Source organism: Anas platyrhynchos, chromosome 30 (assembly GCF_047663525.1).
Source record: "Anas platyrhynchos isolate ZD024472 breed Pekin duck chromosome 30, IASCAAS_PekinDuck_T2T, whole genome shotgun sequence".
Classification (NCBI taxonomy): domain Eukaryota; kingdom Metazoa; phylum Chordata; class Aves; order Anseriformes; family Anatidae; genus Anas; species Anas platyrhynchos.
Genome location: NC_092616.1, coordinates 5502095 through 5510882, shown reverse-complemented (window position 1 = coordinate 5510882; position 8788 = coordinate 5502095). Strand labels below are relative to the sequence as shown.

Below are 8788 nucleotides of genomic sequence, written 5' to 3'. Positions count from 1 at the left end.
AGGGTCCCAGTTCATAATGGGAAGGGGCTGGGGGTCCCAGTTTGAGCTGGGAAGTGTAATACACAATAAATGCTTGTTCATTGTCTTTTGTATTATAAAAACAAGGAGCTCCGCTTGAGGAGCGGGAGTTGCAAAAGCTCCCTGCTGAAGTAAGGAGCTGGATAATGCTTGGCTAGACACTATGAAAATTCTTTTGCCTAATGTAACTGATTTAAAGTTCAAAGCCGAAATTTCCTTAAGTGGTATATTCTTTATTGCAGCGCTGGATGCACGGGGGATCCTTCCGCCTATCGTGCATGTTCGAAGTGACAAACTATCTCATATTTATACAGCAAAACAATGAATATTCAATTAGCACCTATACATATTCATTACCTAACCCCGCCCACCCTCGCTTCGTATGCTAATTAGCTTATCAGTCCTTGCGCTTGCGCAAAAGTCTTCCAAGAATTGTTGGCCGGGGTCTTCAGGATGTGGGCAGTGGTCGTTGGGAGGAAGGCTGTAGGTCTTCCTCGTAATGCACTTTTCACCTTTGCTTAATCAGTTGTTTTCCAAGCTATAAAAATGCTGAGTTGGCTTTCAATTTAACTGGGGGTCGGCCGATAACAGGAAGTCTCAGTTAACAAGACAAGACAATTGACTCAAGTTATCTCAAGTCTCAGCCTGACTAACGGTTAACAGATACTGGGATGTTTTCAAATAACAAGATGCTTAAACATAACAAAAGGTCTACAGATAACAAGATGTCGTTTACTTTGTCCCTGCTAACTTTTAACCACAAGTTTTGTTCTATCCTAAAGTGAGTTTATACTATATCATTCCCCCCTTTTCTGGAAAATCTAGTAAATTCTTTTACTTAATACGGAAATTTTCTTCCCAGTCTTTATGATATGTACCCCTCAATACCTTGCCATGCACATTTGTCAAGGAGGCTAACATGGACATTCGTTGTAACAATTTCCAATTCCAAACAAGTAATACAAAAGACAATATTAAACTTATACCAACCAATATCAATAAAACAATAATTGGGTGACTCAGTGTGTTCAAAATCCCAGTTGCAGTTGGCGACCATCCAAAAAGTGTATCCCACCAGTTGTGACTTGTGTCTCGTTTCACTCTCTGCAAAACTCTGCTTATTTCCTTTGTATCATGATGGACAGTAATTAGAGTCTTCTCTCCATTTTCCTGAATACCTTTTAAAATTCTAATCAGGTCTTGGTGTTTAACTAGTTGCTTCACTAGTGTGAGGTTCATCCCAATAGGTGTAGGTAGTAACTTATGATACATTGTGTTGTTAGACTTGATCAGCTGGTGGGATACCACTGGTGCTAAATATAGAAAATCACACCCGACGATTCTAACAAAGTTACAAATACAAAAATTAGAATGATTTTTGCTATGGAGAGTTATATTCTCCTTGTCTATTTCTACAAAATCACAAGCAGTTCTTAAACACACGCACCCTTTACCAACATATACAAGCACAGTCTTTTGACTGGTATTTGGATGAATTTCAAAGTGGCAGATACCTTGCTCCGTGTCAAAACATACGTCCTGAGCATCAATTGTATTACTTTCACAAATAAATCCTTGTTGTTCCCGGGTAACACATGATTCTAGATTTACGGACTGCCATTTTCCATTCTCCATTCGTGCCCATGTTCTATGCTCTGAAGGATAAAGCACTGTCTTCTCATGGTTTAATCCTAGTGCAAGGATCGGGTGAATAACGTAAACTGTAGCATTACGTATAGTAAGCACGAAGGCAGTAGCCATGTTAACAACGGGATCATAAGTAAAATTCACCAGGGTCCACCAAGACTGGAACTTCTTCTCAAAATCATTGGCATTGTCCCAAACTGCCTTTCGGATTTCAGCTGGAAAAATGCCTTCACTTCCTTCCCTAATAATCAGGGCAGCTGTTGCCTGCAACCATAACTGTGCTTGCATACAACTAAGAGCTAAGGATACATTATCTTGAATCATACTAAGTGCATCTATTATTAGTTTGTGGTCTTGGTCTTCTGCATTTTCCCATTTCTGTAACACCTTTGAAACTTGCCATTGGCTAGTTCCCAATGCCAATAAGGATGATTGTAAGGGTTGTTTTAATTTTGTCAAATCACTTGTTGCTGTGGCTAGCTTATTCATTAATATTTCTGAATCAATTCCATTTAAAATTCCTAATCCTGTTCCTAGCATTCCAGTTAAGTCTCTTCGTGTCCTGCCCCTGAAGTGCACTTGCTTCTGTGACCATATTGTCCAGTCTTCAAATGATGTTCTTAAGAAAGGAGAACAGGCTGGTTGAACTGCCGAGATGTTGATTTGTATTAGCAACTCAACACGCTTGAGTGACCATTCTGGATTAAATAACAATTGCTGTTGGCCCGTGTTCCTTACTACATACGGGCCAGTTTCATAAATTTTGGGTTCCAGTTTGATTAGAGGTGGGGCGTGGGTTGTAGAGGGTCTCACTGTTGTAGGAAGTGCCGCATATATTGTAAAATTTAACATGAGGCCCTCACCATTATTGACTTTGGACTGTTGGCCATTATTATTATTCCAAAAACAGCTGATTTCTACATTCTCTGTTAGTATAAAATTATACCAGCAATCCAATTTACCTGGGCGAATACAACCCTCTTGTTGTCCATTTTTGGAAATCGGTTTAACCAGAATCCCCGTTGCTTTCTCGTCAGTCGTTCCATTAAACATTCGACACCCTATTTTAATTTCATCTCCTATGGTTCTTTGGTGTGTCCACCCTTCCCCTAATTTTCGCCATTCTGATGGTTTATATAGATAGTTAACATTTGTTCGCCAGATGACAATGACTGATAACCTTCCATTAAGATTCTTATTCTCTGTTGTTACGGCTTCAGTCCAAGGCCACCCACCATTCTCTATTATCACAGAGGCACCTTCTTGAATCACAATTACAACTATAAGCCATAAAAACAAAACAATTCTCTGAACAAATCTTCTGCCAACCATATTACCAAATACTCTCAACCTTAATGTCCTCATTTTGATCGACTAAGCTTTAGTTTCAGTTCGTCGTCACCTGGTGTTACTTTCCAAGGAGCTCCTGGAGCCTTCTTCACTCGGGAATAGTGGATCCAAGCAGCTTGTTCTCTAATCTTGATAGCAGTGTGAGTTGTCAGCAACACTTGATACGGTCCATTCCATTTTTCCTCTAGGGGTTGTCCTGAAAAAATCTTTATATATACATAGTCCCCAGGCTTAAAGGGGTGGATTGGTTGATCCAACCCTCTAGCTCTGGTCCCTAACACAAATTTATGTACTTTATTTAATTGTTTTTGAAGTTCAGTTATAGAAGTATATAAATATTCTGATCCCAGCTGCGTTAGATCCTCCCCACTAAATAGAAATTGATATGGCCTTCCATATAAAATTTCAAAGGGGCTCAAATTCTCTTTTACTCTAGGTTTAACTCTAATTCTGAGTAATGCTAAAGGGAGGGATTGAGGCCATGACAAATTAGCCTCTTGTCCGATTTTAGCTATTTGTTGTTTAATTAAATGGTTCATTTTTTCTACCTGTCCACTTGCCTGTGGTCTATAAGGGGTATGTAGTTGCCAATCTATCTTTAAGATCTTACTTATCTGTTGTACCACTTGTGCACAAAAATGTGAACCTCTATCAGAAGACATTGCTACTGGAATCCCGTAGCGTGGTATTATTTCATTTAACAAGACTTTAACCACTTCTCTTGCTTTGTTTGTTCGACAGGGAAAAGCTTCGGGCCAACCAGAAAACGTGTCAGTCAAAACCAGTAAATAACGAAACCCCCCTTTTCTAGGGAGTTCTGAAAAATCAATTTGCCACTGTTGTCCTGGATAATTTCCTTTACTAATTATTCCAAATTTTATTCTATTCTTAGTATTGGGGTTGTTACGTAAACAGATGCTACATTGTTGAGTTACTTGTTTTATTGTTGTGTATAAATTTCGTCCTACTAATGTCTGACTCATGCTCTTATGCAATGTGTCAGCTCCCCAATGTGTTTTATTATGTTCTGTGAGAACTATGGGCCGTATCAAATTAGAGGGTATTATCACGCGGTTATCTTTTAAATATACCCATCCATCTGGTTTCCTTGTACCTTTCAAATCTTCAATTAATTTTAAGTCTTCTTTTGTATAATTTGGTTTTTGGTCCCTGTACATAGTTTGGATTTTACCGTCTGGTATCAAAGACATTGCCTTCACCTCAATTATTTCAGCTGCCCGTTTAGCCTCCTGATCTGCCAATCGATTTCCAATTTCAAAATCAGCATTCCCCTCTTGGTGTCCCCGACAATGCATGATAGCTACCTTCTCTGGTTGTTTTACTGCCTCTAACAACCTTAAAATTTCTTCAGCATGTTTTATCTGTTTTCCCTGGGCAGTCAACAATCCACGTTCTTTCCAAATTGCTCCATGAGCATGTACCACGCCGAATGCATATTTAGAGTCTGTCCAAATATTTATTTTCCTTCCTGCTGCTAGTTCCAGTGCTCGTGTAAGAGCAATTATCTCTGCTTTCTGGGCGGATGTCCCAGGGGGTAATGGTTTAGACTCGATCACCTGTTGAGCAGTTGTAACAGCATATCCTGCCTTACGTTGTCCTTGTTTTACAAAGCTGCTCCCATCAGTATACCAAGATTCATCAGCATCTTCTAAAGGTTCTTCCTTAAGATCGGGTCGACTAGAATACACAGTCTCCATTGTTTCTATACAATCATGAGTTATAGGTTCATCCAGAGTTCCGCTAAGGAAAGAAGCTGGATTTACGACGTTAGTGACCACAATTTCCACATCATCTTGTTCTACTAATATTGCTTGATATTTTAAAAATCTTTGTGGTGAAAGCCAATGATTTCCTTTTTGTTCCAAAACTGTTGAGACCGTATGGGAGACTAACACTGTCATTTTCTGTCCCATTGTAAATTTCCGAGCTTCTTGTATATTGATAACAACGGCTGCAACAGCTCGAAGGCATCCGGGCCATCCTTTACTTACTTCATCTAATTGTTTAGAGAAGTAAGCTACTGCTCGTTTATAGGGACCCAGTCTTTGTGCTAGTACTCCCAAAGCTATCCCTTGTCTCTCATGAGAAAACAACCAAAAGGGTTTCGAGAGATCCGGTAATCCCAAAGCTGGAGCTTGCATCAATTCTCGTTTAAGTTGTTTAAAGGCGTTTCGTGCCTCTCCAGTCCAGACTAACTTTGACTGATTACTCTTTATCAATTCATATAGAGGCTTTACCATTAGTCCATAATTATAAATCCAAAGGCGACACCAACCTGTCATTCCCAGAAAGGTTCGTAGCTCCTTTACCGTTTGAGGTTCTGGAGTCCGGCAAATGACTTCCTTACGTTCAGTTCCTAGTTCTCGCTGACCTCCCGAAATTCCAAATCCCAAGTAGGTCACGTGTTGTTGAACCAGCTGGACTTTCTGTTGAGAGACTCGATATCCATTTAAACCCAGAAAATTAAGGAGACTTACAGTCCATTGAATACAACTCTCTTTAGTCTTGGTAGCTATTAAGAGATCATCTACGTATTGTAACAAAGCCCCTTCAGTGTCCGGAGGTATCCAAGTTTCAAGTTCTTTTGCTAATTGGTTTCCAAAAATAGTGGGGCTATTCTTGAATCCTTGTGGTAGCACTGTCCACGTTAACTGTGTCTTTCTGCCTGAGTCAGGGTTTTCCCATTCAAAGGCAAATAGGTTTTGGCTTTCAGTGGCTAAAGGTAGGCAGAAGAAGGCATCTTTTAAATCCAGTACGGTAAACCAGACTTGACTATTCCTTAATTTAGTCAGCAAAGTATAAGGGTTTGCCACTACTGGATGTATATCCTCAGTGATCTTATTTATGGCCCTCAGATCCTGAACTAGCCTATATCTTTTCCCATCTGCCTTTTTAATTGGCAATATGGGTGTATTGTATTCTGATTCGCATTCAATCAGTAATCCATACTGTATAAATCTATCAATTATCTCTTTAATTCCTTTCCTATCTTCTATCCTCAAAGGATATTGCTTAACCTTAACGGGTTTTTCTCCTGGCTTTAATTTAATAATTATTGGGGTCACATTTTTGGCTCTTCCAGGAACTTCAGTGGCCCAAACTCCTGGATATACTTGATTTATGATTTCTAAGGGTATTTCACTTTTAGGGTCTGTTTGTATTAGTGCCAGGCTTAACACATTTATTAGTTGTTCTTCTCCTATCCTTAATTCCATTTTCCCTTTTTCAAAGATAATTTCTGCTTCTAATTGTTCTAACAAATCTCGACCTAATAGAGATTTTGGAGATCCAGGCAGGTATAAAAATCTATGTATCCCCATTTGTTTTCCCAATTTATATTTCAATGGTTTTAAGAAAAAGGCTTTTTCTTGTTGGCCAGTGGCTCCTATCACAGTCACAAAGTCTTTATCTTCTGGTATTAGTTTCTGGTTCAGCACTGAATAAGAAGCTCCCGTGTCTATTAAAAATTCCATCTCCTGTTCCAATTTCCCTAGCTTAAGTTTAACCAGTGGATCTGCTAGGGTAGAGTCCCCCGGTCCCCCTCATGGGTTCGTAACCATTACTAGCTTGTTTCTAGTTCGTAACCATTACTAGCTGACGTTCCCGCACTGAGGTCACACTGCTGAGGTTCCCACGCAGAGGTTCCCGCGTTGAGGTCACATTGTATAGGTTCCCTCACTGAGGTCACAGCACTGAGGTTCCTACGCTGAGGTCACATTGCTGAGATTCCTGCGCTGAGCTCACATAGCTGAGGTCACATCGCTGAGGTTCCTGCGCTGAGGTTCCCGTGCTGAGGTCACATCGTAGAGGTCACATTGCTGAGGTTCCCACTGTGAGGTCACACTCTTGAGGTTCCTACGCTGAGGTTCCTACGCTGAGGTCACATTGCTGAGATTCCTGCGCTGAGGTTCCCGCGCTGATATCACATCGCTGATGTTCCCGCGCTGAGGTTCCTGCGCTGAGGTCACAACGCTGAGGTTCCCGCGCTGAGCTCAGAGCGCTGAGGTTCCCCGGCCGAGGTTTCCGCGCTTAGGTGACATCCCTGAGGTTCCGGCACTGAGGTCACAACGCTGAGGTTCCCGTGGTGCGGTCACATCGCTGAGGTCACAACGCTGAGGTTCCCGCGCTGAGCTCACATCACTGAGTTTCCCGTGCTGAGGTTCCCACGCTTATGTGACATCGCTGAGGTTCCGGCACTGAGGTCACATCACTGAGGTTCCCACTGTGAGGTCACACTGTTGAGGTTCCTACGCTGAGGTTCCCACGCTGACGTGACACTGCTGAGGTTCCAGCGCTGAGGCCACACTGCTGAGGTTCCCACTCTGAGGTTCCCGCGCTGAGGTCACATTGTTTAGGTTCCCGCGCTAAGCTCACATTACTGAGGTTCCCAGGCTGATGTTCCCGCGCTGAGGTCACATTGTTTAGGTTCCCGCGCTGAGGTCACAGAGCTGAGGTTCCCGCGCTGAGGTTCCCACGCTTTGGTCACGTCGCTGATGTTCCCGCGCTGATGTCACATCGCTTAGGTGACATCGCTGAGGTTCCCGCGCTGAGGTCACATCGCTGAGGTTCCCGCTGTGAGGTCACACTGTTGACGTTCCTACGCTGAGCTTCCCGTGCTGACGTGACACTGCTGAGGTTCCCACGCTGAGGTTCCTGCGCTGAGGTCTCATTGTTTAGGTTCCCGTGCTGAGGTCACAGAGCTGAGGTTTCCGCGCTGAGGTTCCCACGCTTTGGTCACATCGCTGAGGTTCCCACGGTGAAGTCACATCGCTGAGGTTCCCGCACTGAGGTCACAGCGCTGAGGTTCTGGCGCTGAGGTCACATCGCTGAGATCCCTGCGCTGAGGTTCCCGCACTGAGGTCACAGCGCTAAGGTTCCCGCACTGAGGTTCCCGCACTGAGGTCACATCGCTGAGGTCACATCGCTGAGGTTCCCGTTGTGAGGTCACACTGTTGAGGTTCCCACGCTGAGTTTCCCGCGCTGAGGTCACACTGCTGAGGTTCCCGCGCTGAGGTCACATTGTATAGGTTCCCTCACTGAGGTCACAGCACTGAGGTTCCTACGCTGAGGTCACATTGCTGAGATTCCTGCGCTGAGGTTCCCGCGCTGATATCACATCGCTGATGTTCCCGCGCTGAGGTTCCCGCGCTGATATCACAACGCTGAGGTTCCCGCGCTGAGCTCACAGCGCTGAGGTTCCCCGGCCGAGGTTTCCGCGCTTAGGTGACATCCCGGAGGTTCCGGCACTGAGGACACAACGCTGAGGTTCCCGTGGTGCGGTCACATCGCTGAGGTCACAACGCTGAGGTTCCCGCGCTGAGCTCACATCACTGAGTTTCCCGTGCTGAGGTTCCCACGCTTATGTGACATCGCTGAGGTTCCGGCACTGAGGTCACATCACTGAGGTTCCCACTGTGAGGTCACACAGTTGAGGTTCCTACGCTGAGGTTCCCACGCTGACGTGACACTGCTGAGGTTCCCGCGCTGAGGTTCCCGCGCTGAGGTCACATTGTTTACGTTCCCGCGCTGAGGTCACAGAGCTGAGGTTCCCGCGCAAAGGTTCCCACGCTTTGGTCACGTCGCTGATGTTCCCGCGCTGAGGTCACATCGCTGAGGTTCCCGCTCTGAGGATCCCGCGCTGAGGTCACAGCGCTGTGGTTCCCGCTCTGAGGTTCCCGCGTTGAGGTCACATCGCTTAGGTGACATCGCTTAGGTTCCCGTGCCGAGGTCACATGGCTGAGTTTGCTACGCT

The 8788-nt window shown here is 44.2% G+C and overlaps 1 long non-coding RNA gene across 1 annotated transcript; it reads right to left on the bottom strand.

Annotated features, from left to right (window-relative positions):
• Positions 1-230: 230 nt before the first annotated feature.
• On the bottom strand, positions 231-6577 carry LOC139999917 (uncharacterized). The gene is made up of 2 exons (XR_011805333.1): positions 4341-6577; positions 231-3211 (listed from the first exon to the last, which is right to left on the bottom strand). It is a non-coding gene; the product is annotated as an uncharacterized lncRNA (long non-coding RNA).
• Positions 6578-8788: the final 2211 nt, after the last annotated feature.